General features: G+C 42.4%; 1 long non-coding RNA gene across 2 annotated transcripts in view; it reads left to right on the top strand.

Annotated features, from left to right (window-relative positions):
* The window catches only part of LOC142436356 (uncharacterized), a 29,043-nt gene extending 17,002 nt beyond the window's left edge, over positions 1–12,041 (top strand). Inside the window, exons 4-5 of one of the 2 annotated variants that reach the window (XR_012781905.1) lie at positions 1,738–1,831; positions 7,925–12,041. This is a non-coding gene — a long non-coding RNA (uncharacterized LOC142436356). Of the gene's footprint in view, positions 1–1,737 lie in introns of both variants that reach the window. The other variant, XR_012781902.1, reaches the window with a different exon arrangement.
* The last annotated feature ends 3,493 nt before the right edge of the window (positions 12,042–15,534 follow it).

Below are 15,534 nucleotides of genomic sequence, written 5' to 3' on the forward strand. Positions count from 1 at the left end.
AATAGTCTATGTTTATTATTTTATTTGATTATTTGTTTTTTGCCCAAACCATCTTATAGTTAGCTGTGGTCGTCATATAATCATTTGTCAATTTCACAGGATTAAGAGTGAAGGGGTGGAGTCTAGCCAGTTAATCAGATCATAGCCAATGTGGCCTCTGTGTTGGAGTGGCCTCCTGAGGATTCTGGGAACTCCTTCATTCCTCCTTGAATGTAGGAGTCTGTCTCTCTCTGTCTCTTTCTGTTGACTTCCTGGGAGACATTGCAGCTGACAAGACATGTGGAACTATGTGAGTGCTCTCAGCTGGAGAAATCACGTGGACCCATGCGAGCGCTGAGATGCTTACAATGCCACCAGATCCAGAAGACTTCCCACCCACTGGCCTGTGCTCTTGCTGCATTTGGCATCATTGCATGTGTTTTGTGAGTCTGAAGAAGACTTTAAAAATACGTATCGGACATATGGTCTAAGATTGGACTTAAGGAATTGATCTGGACTGGGCTGGGATGTTTTCTTGATATTTGAGTTCTCTTGTACATAAAGCTATTTCTCAAGGACGTGAGTGTCTATGAATTTGTTTCTCTAGTCTACCCATAGTAACATAGATATCATATCATCCCACTGTTCCATCACATCAAGCAGGAGGAAAACATCTTTCTTGAACTTTTTAATATCGGCTCCCTTTTACCCCACCCATTGCCCCACTGTATCTCCAAGAAATCCTTGTTTGTCTTGCTGCCTCTATACATTTATCAATTCTGGGTTCGTATACTGTTAAACAGAAAGACACATAACAAAACTCAAGAGAATTACCCCCAATTGCAAAATACATCTGAGGTGAACCCAAAAGGAATTGCAAGTTGAGGAAGAAGGCAGTCCAAGTGTACTCTTCTGTCCTTCCCTGGAGTCCAGGACTGAACCAGTTGTGTTTAGGATCAATTATGTCAGTCTGGCTCCTGGGATGTGGTGACCTTGCTGGATCACTGCCTTTCCAGGGGCTTCTGTGTTCAAACATACTCTTTAGGTCTGGTGTCCTACAGCCTGCCCCTTCTACCTTTGGTTGAACACATGCTAACATTCCCCAAACTGATTGTTAAATATATTACAAGGAATACAAACGACGACGACAAAACTAACTCCCTGCCTTCCAGTAGATTCTCCCTCATAGCACAGCCCTATTTTGTCATCTTTGCTGGTGAGGAGGGAACACTGTTCTTTTAGCAGCTCAAACGAAGGATGCTTACAAAACAACATCCCTGCACTGGCCGCAAAGTGAGACTGCTGGCTGGGGGTAGTGAGACCCGTTACTGATGAGCCAGCTCCATCTCTTCTCTGTGTGTGCAAAGTACTGTTGCATGCAGTATTTGTTGGTAAACTGTGCTTTTGCTGGGGACCGCAGACAATGGTTTAACAGATTCATGCTGTTAAGTTGACCTTACATTACAATAGAGGGGGATACTATTGGAAGGAAGAATAAGGCTATTTTTGTACATCTACCTTTAAATTGAAGCAAAGCAAGTGAAAAAATATATTTAAAAGGAAAGCTAAGTGTTGGATCGGCCCTGTGAACAGCTCACTGCTGTGGGATTGCCAAATTTGCAGGTAGGTAGCTGGGTTGGGGCCTGGGATATAATACCAGGTGTCCTTTAAATTGGTTTATCCACAGAGAGCACAGCTGTGCTCTCAATCATGCCGTCGGAGTTCACAGCACCTTCCTGTGCTTTGCTTCCCTTGCAGGTGCTGTGGCAACTCCCGGCCGAACTGTTGGTACTTCAGGATCATCCCACAGAAGCCTGCAGAGACAACTGGAGGCTTGATGGTGAACCACAAGGTCTGCAGAGGGAGGAGAGCTCCCACTGGTGATAATCCCTAGCTATGCCCAGCTCCTTCCTGCAGATGATTAGATCAGGCCACGTGGAGAGAGTCTCAGCACTGGGGAAACAGGAGTGCTTGGAATCTGCCAGGTGCAGGGCTAGGTGTCGGTGGAGGTGTTTCTATATTGCTTTGAGAAAGGAATCACAAAATGCCTCACCGTGCTAGTAGAAATAGGACCTGGTATTTCCAGCTTTCCGGCACTTGTCCTGCACAGGCCAGGTACCTTTCAGAACTGGTGCCCAGACTGTAGCCTGATCCACTTCTGAATGTACACTCCTCCCTGGGCCATTCATTGTAATAGAAAATTGACACCCCAGGACCACGCATAAACAGCGGATAATTCTGAGCTGTTTAGGAAACCACTGTTATAAGCACAATAAAAGTGCACTCTTCTAAAAATAATTCACAGGGTACATAAGGGACTGTAGTGGATTGGTTATACTCCTCCCTTGCCCCAAACCACAATAACCTCTGGAAATACAGACTGGTATCTCTCATGAATATAGATGCCCAAATCCTCAACAAAGCCCTGGTCAATAGAATCCAACAGCATATAAATTTATTTTAAAAGACCAATATTCTCAGGTCAATGAATCAGGACAGAAAACCCAACAATAAAAACATCCACATACAATTGATTTTTACATTGGCCCAAAAGACATTAAATGGGAAGCAGGTGCCCTCCTCAATAAATGGTGCTGGAAAATCTGGATAACCACCTGCAGAAGAATGAAATGAAATATCTCATTCTATGTACTAAAATAACTCCAGGTGGATTAAACACCTACATGTAAAATCCAGAGCTAGCAGGATCATTAGTCCAGGGAATACATGGGTTGGCAGAATTAACAAAAGAAACATACTCCATAGAAGGTAACATAGATGAATGGGACCTATGAAAAAGAAAACACTTGTGTAAATCAATAGAGTTTATTTAATAAAAGAGTAAAAAGAGAGCCCACAGACTGGAAAAGGATATTTAGTAATGACACATCATATAAAAGACTAATGATTAAGATCCACAGAATTTTACAAGGTTATAGCAAGAAAAAAACTTTTGATAAGATGGGCTAAAGACCTGAACAAACAATTCATACAAGATGATAGATAAATGGCTAATAAACACATGTGGAAATGTTCTAGGTCTGTAGTCATTCAGGAATTGGAAATCAAAACAACAATGTGATACCAACTAAAGCCCAGTAATGTATCCCAATTTAAAAACAAAACATAACAGAACAATAAAGGGTGGACAGGGTCTGGTGGGATAAGGACTTTTGTACAACTGCTAGTAGTCATGTAAATATGTACAGCCACTATAGAAGGAGATATGGCGATACCTAAAACATATGGAAATTGAACTACCATCTGACTCACCAATACCATTACTGGGCATATACCCCAAAGAAATAAGAAAGAGATGACGAACAGACATGTGTTCCCCCATGATCATTGCAGCACAGTTCACAATAGCACGAAGCTGGAAACAGCCTAAATTCCCATCAAGAGAAAAGTGGATACATTAAAAAAACAAAAAAAACAACTGATGTAAACACACAAATAATATGAATCCCTAAAAAGCAGCATTGAAACACTTCAAGTCGTGGAAGGATCTGGAAGACATGCTTAGTGAAGTTAGTCAAGCACAAAAGGACAAATGCTATTTAAGTTCACTCCACTTGGAAAAAGTCGCAGAAAGGGCACAAGCTCAAGTTTGCACGTCATCAGGCCCTCTGGCTAGGAGCTAGATCGCCTGGGAAAGAGCTGGACCAGTGCCATGAACCACAAATCCTCTGGTCAAGGTAAGTATAGTGGAGGTCATTTGGCCAGAGGACACTTCCTGATCTCCTGATAGCTGGGATCCATTGGTGGGGGAAAGGGGGCAGGATGCTGAGTAGTAGCAATATGGATCTGGGGTGAGGTCCCCTGGAGAGGGTGGTGGCCCTCTCAAAGGGGTGAGGCTTAGTGATGGTAGGGCGTGGGCAGGACTGAAGAGGGGAGATGGAACAGTCAATTTTGGGTGAACGTAAGTGCGTGTCTGCTCGGGTGTGGGAAAGGAGAGCTGACAGCCAAGTGGAGTAAGGAGAGACTGCAGGTGCTCTTCGGATCAACAGGTAGGGAGGGTATTTCATGACTTGCACTCGGAGAGCAGAGCTGACTTAGGACTCTGGGGTTACCTGCGAAGCCAGGTCAGATGTCACAGAACAGTGGGAAACTGAATCCTGACTCTCAGAGTACAAGTCATGCTGCAGAGCTGCTTCTGTGGGATCCCCAAATGGGAACTCCACTGGGGGAACTGGATTCTACCCCAGACTCACTGTAACCTGAGGAATTAAGCTGGAAAACACATGGTGTCTGGGGTTGAAGAAAATAGCTGTACCAAGAGCTGTCTACTATTGGTTGTCTAACAAACAAGTCTTGGTACAGCAAGTGTGCTGTGTTAAGACGTATTATCCTGGCAACTGTGTGGCTGTTCTGTTGCAGTCTGCTTATACTCATCTACATTAGGCTGTTTCTCACAGGTGTGCCGCCATTGGAGCTCACCGTCTTGAAGCAGTGTTATTTGTTTGGTTATTTTTCAGAAAATGAAACCTAGGGATGTTGTGCCCACAGGGAAAGAAAGCATAACAAGGTTTTAGGGTGCTTGAAGGGTGGAGGAGAAAAAAGGGAGATGATTTCAAGAAGTCTAGGAAGGAACCCTATCATTTGGAAAACATGTATGAGTATGCAAGAAATTGCACAATTCGTTTGGACAGAATTGAACTATGGAACAATATGACCTATACAGTGGTTGCCAAGTTAAATAATTTTAATTTTATCAAATAAAAGGTAATAAAGTAATAGATCAAGGAATGGGTTTGGGGCTTGCACTAAATCCTATCCCCAATTTAAGGACTATCAGTTCGAGCCCACAGGACGATGGCAACGTAGTGACACATGCCAGGGGGACTCTGCAGAATCCAGCCCAGGAGAGTTGCTTAGAGGGAAATTCAACGCTGCTGGATTGCAGGAGGTGCATCATAAAGATAAGTAGGCGCATATCCACTGGGTTTTGAAGGGCTGTGGGTTTTGGCTTACATCACTGGAAGCCGCTGGGGGCTTGACCTTAGCCCAGCCGCTGTAACTGCTGGAGCCGGGACCATTTGGAGCCCAGCCAATGTATCTGCCGGAGCCGGGGCCATTTGGAGCCTGTAGCAGGGCTTGGTCTAAACACAGCCACAGTTTTCCCCTGCCTGCCTCAGGGCAGGGACAGGACCCTGGCAGCTCCACCAGCAGGGATCAGGGTTCAGCTACATTGTTGCTTCTGTTTATATCTCTGCTCTCTATTCCAACACAGCCGTGGAGGGCTGCACAGGAGCTTTTTCATGTCATGGCCACAGCTTGCGGTGCCTACGTGGTCTGAGCAGGGACTAAACCCAACACCCCACAGCCCAACAGGCAGGGATCAGGGTTCAGCTACACTGCTGCATCTGTTAACATCTCTGCTCTGTGTCCCCCCACTTCTTTGGGGGCTGCTCAGCAGCTTTCTTGCGACTCTTGGGGCTCAGCTGTGGATAGCAGCTGGGGCTTGGGGCAGGGAGTAAGCCCTTGTAGCTCCACAGGCAGGGAGTGGGACTCAGCTACATAGTTGCTTTTGCTTCCCTCACTTCCCTATACCCCTGCAGAGTCTAGTCTAACATTTTAATTTTTCTCCCCCTGCTCTTTATTCCTACCCTGCTCTCTCATGCTCCATTGCAGACATATGGGGCACTCCCATTGCCCTAGGGCATTTGCGCCTTGGCCACACCCAGCTAGGTGAGCTCCACCCTGCTTAGATAGCCAAAGGCTAGGGAAAGGCCTGCTTGCTCTCTAGGGGATACTCCTCAGGCTTCTCACCAGGGAGTTCCTGCCTGAGTACCTGGGGACATAAGGCAGCTCAGCCAACACTTTTCAACATTCAAACCAATAACAGGAACATCAGCCCAGCCTGTGCAACACTGGGGCAGGCAGCCGACCTGCCATCTGGGGTACTCCCCTGATAGGGAAGCCACAGGAAGATAAAGTGGTAGGTTAATACCATAGCAAAATCAGCTGTAGGCAGTTCGAAGAAGCATTCCTGTAAGTCTTCCAGAGAGAGACTAGAAAATGGCACCTGGTCCCTCTAAAATAACTCAACGCAAAAAGCCATCACCCCTAACGACTTCAACGAAAAAAACAGGAGAAAAAAAGACAAAGGCAGAAGATGACCTGAACATAACAACATACATAGAAGAAGCAGACATTGAGATGCCACTCAAAGAAACTCAGAATGCTGCTTGGAGCCATGCAGGATATGAGGGAAACAATACAGAAAAAGGATGAAACGATACAGGAGCTTAGCGAGGAGATAATGAAAAACAATAGCACAATCATGTTCCTTGAAAATTGATTGGAGGAATCAGAGAACCCTATCATGTCTTGGAGGACAGCCAAGCAGACTTTAATAAACGTGAACAAAAATCTAACAAGAGCATCAGAGAAGCTGAAGAAAACCTAAGAGCTATGTCTGATGCTATGAAGCAGAACATTAGAATTATTGGCCTACCGGAGGAAGACACAACAAAGAATCATCTGCTACAATAGCGAGAGAATTCTTGGAGGAAAACTTGCCCAGCCTAATGAATGAAAACCAGGCAACCATCCAGGAGGCTGAAAGAACACCAGCATGACAGGACCCCAAGATGAAATCACCAAGGCACATAATAGTTAAACTATCCAACTTTGAGGAAAAGGAGAAAATCATGACAGCAGCCAGGGAAAAACAAGCAGTCACATATAAAGGTTCCCACATAAGGATATGCTCAGACCTATCAGCAGAAACTATGAAAAAAAGGAGAGAGTGGAGTAACATTACTCCAAAAATTGAAGGAAAACAACGCAAATCCAAGAATATCTACCCAGCCAAATTATCGATCAAGATCGATGGAGAAGTAAAAGTCTTCCCAGACAAGGAAAAACTCAAAAATTACATTACAACAAACCCAGCCTTACAAAAGATCCTCGCCGACTCAGTATGGGCAGATGAACAACACTCACCAAGCACAAATAAGAGACCAATACATAGAACAACTTCACCCAGAGCACAACAAGGAGAAAAGAGACCCCAAGATAGCATTGGTTTAAGGATGGAAAGAAGTCAAGAATGATACACACAAAAAACACACACTAATGAGAAAGGAAAGTAGGAAAACTCCCAACACAAAAGGTATAAAATGGCATCACAGAGTCCACAGATGGAGATAATAACCCTGAAATCAGTGGCCTGAACTCAGGCATTAAAAGACTGAGACTAGCAGAATGGCTTAGAAAACACAACCCATCCATTTGCTGCCTACAGGAGACACATCTCAAGGCTACAGACAAAAATAGGCTGAGAATCAAAGGCTGGAGAAGGACCTACCAAGTACACAGCAATACAAAAAAAGCAGGGGTTGCAATCCTAATCTCGGAATAAATTGACCTCAAAGTACAAACCATAAAAAGAGATAAGGAAGGATACTATCTAATGCTCAAGGGAATCATAGACAATGAACCACTAAGCATTGTAAACATATATTCCCTGAATGAGAGACCAGCTGAATATGTCAACCAAACACTCCAAAAGATTAAGAAAAAATCACAGACCCGACAATTATAGTAGGTGACTTCAACACACCACTCTGAGAAAGATAGATCACAGGGAAAGAAACTCAACTATGATGCACATACCGGCTTGGGAGGAACTGGAGGAAATCATGCTAAGTGAAGTAAGTCAGGTACAAAAGGAAAAGTAAAACATGATCCTGCTGAGGCAAATATTAAAAAAAATGCTAATGTGGCATAGGGGAAAAAGTTACTATATACTAACATTTTTGGGTTGAAGACTGTGTAGTATGGCAGAGACCAGATCAAAACCAGGGATGCACATAGTAGACAACTGGGGAGGAGGTGGGGAAAGAAAAATAAAAGGATGAATATAAGGAAGAAAAGGTGAGCTGGGGCATGGGGCACTAACCCACCCAAGGGGAGGGTATTGTTTATATCTCCACAGGGAAAGTGGGACCAGACTTCCACCCAGTGCCGCGAGGTGTGAATGCAGCATTCCGGAGTGGAGTAGGGAACCAGTGAAGAGGTCTGGGAGGCTGGCCCCAACACCAAAAATTAAGTGGATTCCTGCCCCTCCCCCAAGAAGAATTTGTTTCAAAGGACGACATTGATTCTACAGCTCGGGCAGAAGGATATATCGGATCAGAGCACACGGGCGCAGATGAAGGGGAGGAGGAGAGAGTGGAGCACAGACTTGCCCACCAGGCCGTGAGGATGATGTTCCTGATTAGAGCAGCCAGTCCACAGAGAGGACAACATGGCCCCCACTATAAGACATGATACCCCTCAGTGACCAATGGCGCTACCGGAGAAAGCATCAGAGACACAGTGTGCGGATTGCACCTGACCTGATCCGACCACACTGAGGCAAATCACTGGGAGAGTTCAGCGGAACAGCAAGGGAATGGAGTGGCAAGGTCCCCAGGGAATGCTGAAAGTGGATTTGGGGCCAGGGCGTGGTGCCCATATAGACTGGACTGGAAAACACTCCTAAAGGCCAACAAACGAACCTTGAACTAACTACAAGCTTTTCTATCTTGATGTGTTTTGTTTTGTTCTTTGTCAGTGGTTTTTTGTTGTTTTGTTGTCTGGCTGTATACTGTTGCTTTGTTTTCCTCTGTCTTATTTTTGTGCATGTTATTATCTCCACAGGTTTGTCTACATGAGACAGGCTGGATGAACTATCTGGAGGAAAAACAAAGGGACCGACAGTTCTGGGGGTACCTGGGATAGGGGGAGATTGGCCGTAAAGAAGTGGTGTTAACAAACCCAGGGACAAGGGAGCAACATGGGATTCAAATTGGTGGCGAGGTGGGGAGTGGCTGGCCTGGTAGGGAATGATAAGGGCAAGGTTACTTAAAGAAGAGGTATAGCTGTAAGCCAGGTGGGGATGGAGCATGATAGTGGGGCAGGAGGAAAGTCAAGGGAAATAGAGGAAAGAACTAGGAGGCAAAGTGCATTTGTAGAGGTCTAGACAAAGACATGTACATGCAAATATATATATGAGGATGGGGAAATAGATCTATGTGTCTATATTTATAGGTTTAGTATTAAGGTGGCAGAAGGACCTTGGGCCTCTACTGAAGCACTCCCTCAATACATGAATAGTTTCTTCTATTAAATTGTCATTCTATGATCCTCACCCTCCCGACACAATTGCTGAAGCCAAAGCATTTGAACAAGTAAATATGAAGAAAGTTGATGGTGCCCGGCTATCAAAAGAGATAGCGTCTGGGGTCTTAAAGCCTTGAAGGTGCACAAGTGGCCATCTAGCTCAGAAGCAACAAAGCCCACATGGAAGAGCACATCAGCTTGTGTGATCACGTGGTCCCGAAGGGATCAGTTTTCAGGTATCAAAGAGCAAAAAATCATATCATTGGCTGCACAGCTCCATGATACGATTGTCGAGGACAAACGGGTGCATAAGCAAACGTGGCGAAGGAATCTGATGATGCCCGGCTATCAAAAGAGATAGTGTCTGGGGTCTTAAAGCCTTGAAGGTGAGCAAGCGGCCATCTAGCTCAGAAGCAATAAAGCCCACACGGAAGAAGCACACCAGCTTGTGTGATCACGAGGTGCCAAAGGTATCAGGAATAAGGCATCATCATAAAAAAAACCCAAAAACTTAACATCGTGAATGAAGGAGGAAGTGTAGAGTGGAGACCCAAAGCCCATTTGTCGGCCACTGGAGATCCCCTCACAGAGGAGTCTAGGGGAGGAGATGAGTCAGTCAGGGTGCGATGTAGCACCAATGAAGTATACAACTTTCCTCCAGTTCCTAAATGCTTCCTCCACCCCACCCCCCAACTATCATGATCTGAAATCTACCTTGATAGAGCAGAGGTTGTACACTGGTGCATATAGGAGCTGGAGGCACAGGGAATCCAGGGTGGATGATACCTTCAGGACCAGGAGTGTGAGGTGCGATACTGGGAGGGTAGAGGGTGAGTGGGCTGGAAAGGGGAAACCGATTACAAGGATCTACATGTGACCTCCTCCCTGAGGGACAACAGAAAAGGGGTGAAGGGAGACGCTGGATAGGGCAAGATATGACAAAATAATAATTTAAAAATTATTAAGGGCTCATGAGGTAGGGGTAGCAGGGAGGGAGGGGAAAAAAGAGGATCTGATGCAAAGGGCTTAAATGGAGAGCAAATGCTTTGAAAATGATGAGGACAAAGAATGTACAGATGTGCTTTATACAATTGATGTATGTATACGTATGAATTGTGATAAGAGTTGTATGAGTAATAAAATGTTAAAAAAAGAAAGTAATCTAAGAAGTTGTCCTAAATATAGAAGAGCACGGAAATAATATTTGTGAAAGCCTTATTAATTCCCTGTAGTGTGAAGATGCCTTAATACTGCATGCCATAAGGTAGTCTGACTTGAAAAACGTACTGATGAAGATCAGAGACTGGTGCCTTAACTACAGAATACAGCTCGATGAAAGAAAACCAAAATCCTCACTATAGGACCAATACAAATTACCATGAAAAATGGAGATATCATTGAAGTTGTCAAGGATTTCATTTCACTTGGACCTCAATCAATATACACAGAAGCCATAGACAAGTGATGTGTTTCCCTGGGCATATTTGTTTCCCAGGACCTCTTTAAACATTTAAAAAGCAGTGTCTATTTGAGAACTAATATTTACCAGATCCAAGCTATTTTATTTTTAATTGTCTCATATGCCACTGAAAGTTGAAAAATGAATGAGGCTGTTTAAAAGTAAAATGATGCATTTTAATTATAGTGCTAGTGAAGAACTTGATAGTTTGATGCACTGTCAATTGTAGCTTAGAAGTTGTACAATTATAATGCTTGTCATAAATGGATACTATGAAAATTTCATTTTAAGTATATTAGAAATTTGTTGAGAGATCTGTCCATTAAAGGACATCATGCTTGATAAAGCAAAATATCATTGAAAAAAGGATGAACTTCAACAACATAGAACATCACAGTAACTGCAACTAAGCTCAAACTTGACAACTGTGAGAAGGAAGCAGGACCCATATGTGTTTCATTCTTTTTTTTCTCTAACATTTCTATGAGAGTGACATGATTTAATTTGACTTAAACAGCAAAATGCAATGCCAATGACAAACATTTTGCTTGATGCATAGTTAATTAAATTTTTCCCTTTACATATTGGCACCTGATAAGGATACCATTTAATACCACTTTTATTTAATAATATGCTGCAAGTCTTTATGGCAGTTATTGATCAACAAGTGTCTAATAAAAGCTGACAATGGTAGCAAAGATGTAAAACTGTAATTGGAGATGGTATCACTCTAAACATGGACAATCCAAGGCCCTACAAGAAAATCATTGCATCCAAATGAAATGTTCAGCAATTTCACAGGCCATAGGTCAATATAGAAAAGTCCATTTGGATTCCGTGTACCAACAGAGAACGCTCTGGAAAGGAATTCAAGAAAATAATACCATTTACAAGAGCCACCTATAAGATAAAATGGAAAAAACCTGGGCAGAAAAACAAACATCTGTACAAAGAAAACCTTAAAAACAGTACTACAGGATACCATAAGACATAAAGTGAAAAATTAGCCATACTCTTTAATAGGGAATTTTACTTTGTGAAAATATCAAACACACCACAAGTGATCTATAATTATAATGCAATTCTGATTCAGATCCCAGCATCTTTCTGAAAAGTTGAAAAAGAAAGGGAAGAGATTCTATACCTAGAAGCTCTGATGGTGTAGTGGATTATACAATGGGCTACTAGCTGCATGGTCCTCAGTTAAAAACTGCCAGCTACTCTTTCGGAGTAAGATGATCCTGAAAAGTTTTATGATCTCAGAAATCCAAAACGGCCAGTTAGCCCTTGTCCAATAGTAGTGGTTCTCAGCCTTTCAAATGCCATGACCCTTTCATACAGTTCCTCATGTTATGTTGTGGAGAACCCACACCATAAAATTATTTTCTTTGCTACTTCATGAATGTAATTTTGCTACTGTTAAGAATTGTAATATAAATATCTGATATGCAGGATGCATTTTCTTTGTTACAAATTGAACATAATGAAAGCATGGTGATTAATCACAAAAACAATATGTAATTATGTATTGTGAAATATTTATTTCTGATTACAAATAAATGAAATTTTGTCTTGAAGCATGGTGTAGCATGGTTAACAGTCTTTAATATAATGATAATAAACTGCATTGCTACATTTTGCGACTGTATGCATAAAAAGCCAGCGTGCGTGCAAATGCTGAGAAACCTTCCTTCTCACCAGATCAGAAGTTCTCAGTCTTTGCAAGAGCACAACGAAGTCTACTTTGGTATTTAGACTTGATAACCAAAAAGCTGGAAAGCCCTGTTTCACAGATATGTTGTTGGAAATGGAAGAAGATGGTCTCAGATAGGTATATGACTGCCAACACTTGATCCAGAATTTTGTAACTGGCATTGTAGCGAAATCAGTTTGTGCTGACTCACTGTTAATGAGTTCAATGAACACTTCTTGAACTGTCTCCGGAGCATCTTCATCTTTGACTGTGAATGGGTGTCTAGCAAGTGCAAATGGAATGTCAGGTAGATTTGGAAAGTACAATGAAATTTTATCTGCAAGCATGTGCAAGTGTTCTTTCATAGGAATGACCATCGTCATTCTTTTGTATGGTTCAATGTCATGTTCCTCAAAAAAAGCAGATACAACATATAAATTTTATTTTCATCCTTTTTTTTGTGCCAAAGCTAAAGTTTCATTTGGAATGATCAGATCTTTTCAGAAAATCAAGTCATGTTGCATTTGTTCCTCACAGTGATCAATTTAACTCATTCAAGATGGAAAATGTGTCAACCAAGTAAGCTATTTTCTGTAGTTTACTTTGATCGCTGAAAAGTGCTTTGAACTGCGTTGTTGCCTTCTGATTTTAAAATGCTTTGAGTTCATCACAAAGCTCAAAAACACGTTTTAAAACGTTTACTCTTAACAACCATCTTACTTCCGTGTTAAATAGCAGAGCATTATTGTGCTCATCCATCTCGTTCTGCAGTTGCAGTCAACTGTTTAAAGTGCTCGCCTTTACAAAATTGACAGAACTTATGACACTATTCATTATTTCTTGTAACTCTTGTGGAAGCATCTCATTGCTAATATTTGCCGATGAATCATACAGTGAAGTCCGTTGACTTTTAGTGACTCATTCAGTACCAAACGTTGAAATGCAGGTAGGCATCCTAGCATAGCTGGAGCACCATCTGAGTAAACTCCATAAACTTTTCCCAAGAGATCTTATGCTCTTTCAGAAATGAACCTACTGTGTCAAATACATCATCTGCAGTAGTTGTTGTTTCAAGAGGTTTGCAAAAAAGAAACTCTTCTTTAAAGTTGCCATCATTAATATACCTCAGGTAAACCAGTAACTGGGACCAGGTTGCAATGTCTGTAGATTCATCAAACTGGATGCTAAATATTGGAAGTGACTGGATGCTAAATATTGGAAGTGGAGCAGATTTAATTTCCGGGATGACCTGATAAAGGATATCAGCAAACTTGTCACCTATTCTTCTGCGGACAGTATCATTAGATAAGGAAATTGACTCAATTTCATAACAAGTTTGTGTCCAATCATAACTCAAACAATGACTTTGGTCACTTGCAACAATAAATCCTCAGCAATGGTGTGAGGTTTCATAGCTCTGGCAACTCTGAGTGCCACCAAGTATGAAGCTTCATTGGCTGTTAACGTTTGGTTTGTGGTTTTGCCACCAGTGTCAAGTCTGGCTTTCTTGAGTCCATGAGCTTTGCTTCTAAAATAGTTGGTATAATTGTTGGCAAACACAGATGCTTGCTAACAAAATGGCGTTATAGTTTCTTTGGCTTCATATATTCAGCTGATAGAACTTCACAACAAATAACACATTGTGATTCCTCAATTCCTGCTGTAAATATTGAGATAAATACATACTGTAAAAAATCCTCGCTATATTTTATTTTGTTAACATTCTTCTCTACATGATTCATTGTCATGGCATGGTTTTCTAATGAAAATAATATAAAACAATCGCTTTAATAATACAAAAGGTGATACATGGCACAGTTCAGTCAATAGAGTTCGTTAAAGTTTCCTGTGATTTACCATTCTGTGGTTTTGGTTTGTTTGTGTTTTTTTTACATACCTGTTACTCTCACAAGGGAGTAGTATTCATATCAACCATAGCTGAATTTAACAAGACCAATCAGCATCAGGATTAAGTTGCCATGGTACAGATATCCCATATTTTTGCAGTAGTTGATGATTTCACGGTACAGGATTTTACATTTACCCAATAATTATAATTCATGAAGTGTCGTTTTACCTCCAATACTACTGCTTTCAACACAGTAGCTGCTTTTAGCAGAGTAGCTAACTGCTTTCAACAAAGCAACTGATCTCTACAGAGTAGCTGCTCTCTGCACATGTGTTACTTGTCCGCTTAAGCACATTATGGTGCCAACCCTTTCACATACACTTGTATTTGTATGGGGTAGGCGCGATGATGTCATCACACCAGTTACCCATATGTGGGTGTATCTGCACGAGTGCATACCCACCTGGAGATGGATGGAGGAGTGGTGTCTTGATTTCTAAGACCATTGGAAAATGTGTTTACTGATGATCTTAGGTGATCACTGTGAAAGGGTTGTGCTAGTCTGGGCACTTTAGAGAAACAAATCTACAGAAATTCATGTATAAGAGAGAGTTTTATATAAAGGTTAAGTGCACAGCAAGAAAACATCCCAATCCAGTGCTACCCAAGCTCACAAGTCCAAGATTAACCCATATGTCTGACACCAATCCATAAAGTCCTCCTATATCTCACAAAAGACAGGCAATAACACTGACTGAAGGAGGAAAGCCAAATCAGTGAACCTGTAAGCATCTCAGAGCTGGCGGGGGTCTCCACACGGCTGCTCCAGCACCCAGGGCTGCACTGCAGTAGCTCTATGTGGCTTCTCCTTGGGGATGTCTTGCAGGAAGTGAGCCTTGACAGCTGAAACAGGGAACTGGCCAAGGCAGCTGCACCCTAATCCGACTATCGCAAAGCAAGAGACCCAAGAACTAGAAAGGTGAGGATCATCGAGCCATTTATCCTTCAGGCCCTCATTTAACCCCACATGTGTTTACCAGCCATGTTGGCACGAGTAAATACCTCAAATGTCGTTTGCTCATCCCCCTGCCCCCCCCCCCAGCAAGTGGTCTCGAACCATAGGTTGAGAACCAGAGCCTTATAGGGTTTCTAATATTCTTATGTGACTGGACAGCAGTGAGTTGGGTGTTTGGGGTCCAGCCTCTATACCTGCAACTGAGATAGACCCAAGGAAACAAGGACAATCACAATGAGCCATGTGATCAAGAGAAGCATCTACACACTATCATGTCTGAATCACTCAGGCGCTCTCCTCTGGAAACGTCTCAGAATAGACTCACTGTGTTTTGATTTTTCTAAATGTAAATCAACCAGATATTAGGGAAGAGGCTGGAAAGGATGTATTTCTATATAAGCCAATGGTCACACAACATAAAATGC

The sequence above is a fragment of the Tenrec ecaudatus genome, unplaced genomic scaffold, assembly GCF_050624435.1.
Source record: "Tenrec ecaudatus isolate mTenEca1 unplaced genomic scaffold, mTenEca1.hap1 Scaffold_2308, whole genome shotgun sequence".
Taxonomy (NCBI): Eukaryota; Metazoa; Chordata; class Mammalia; order Afrosoricida; family Tenrecidae; genus Tenrec; species Tenrec ecaudatus.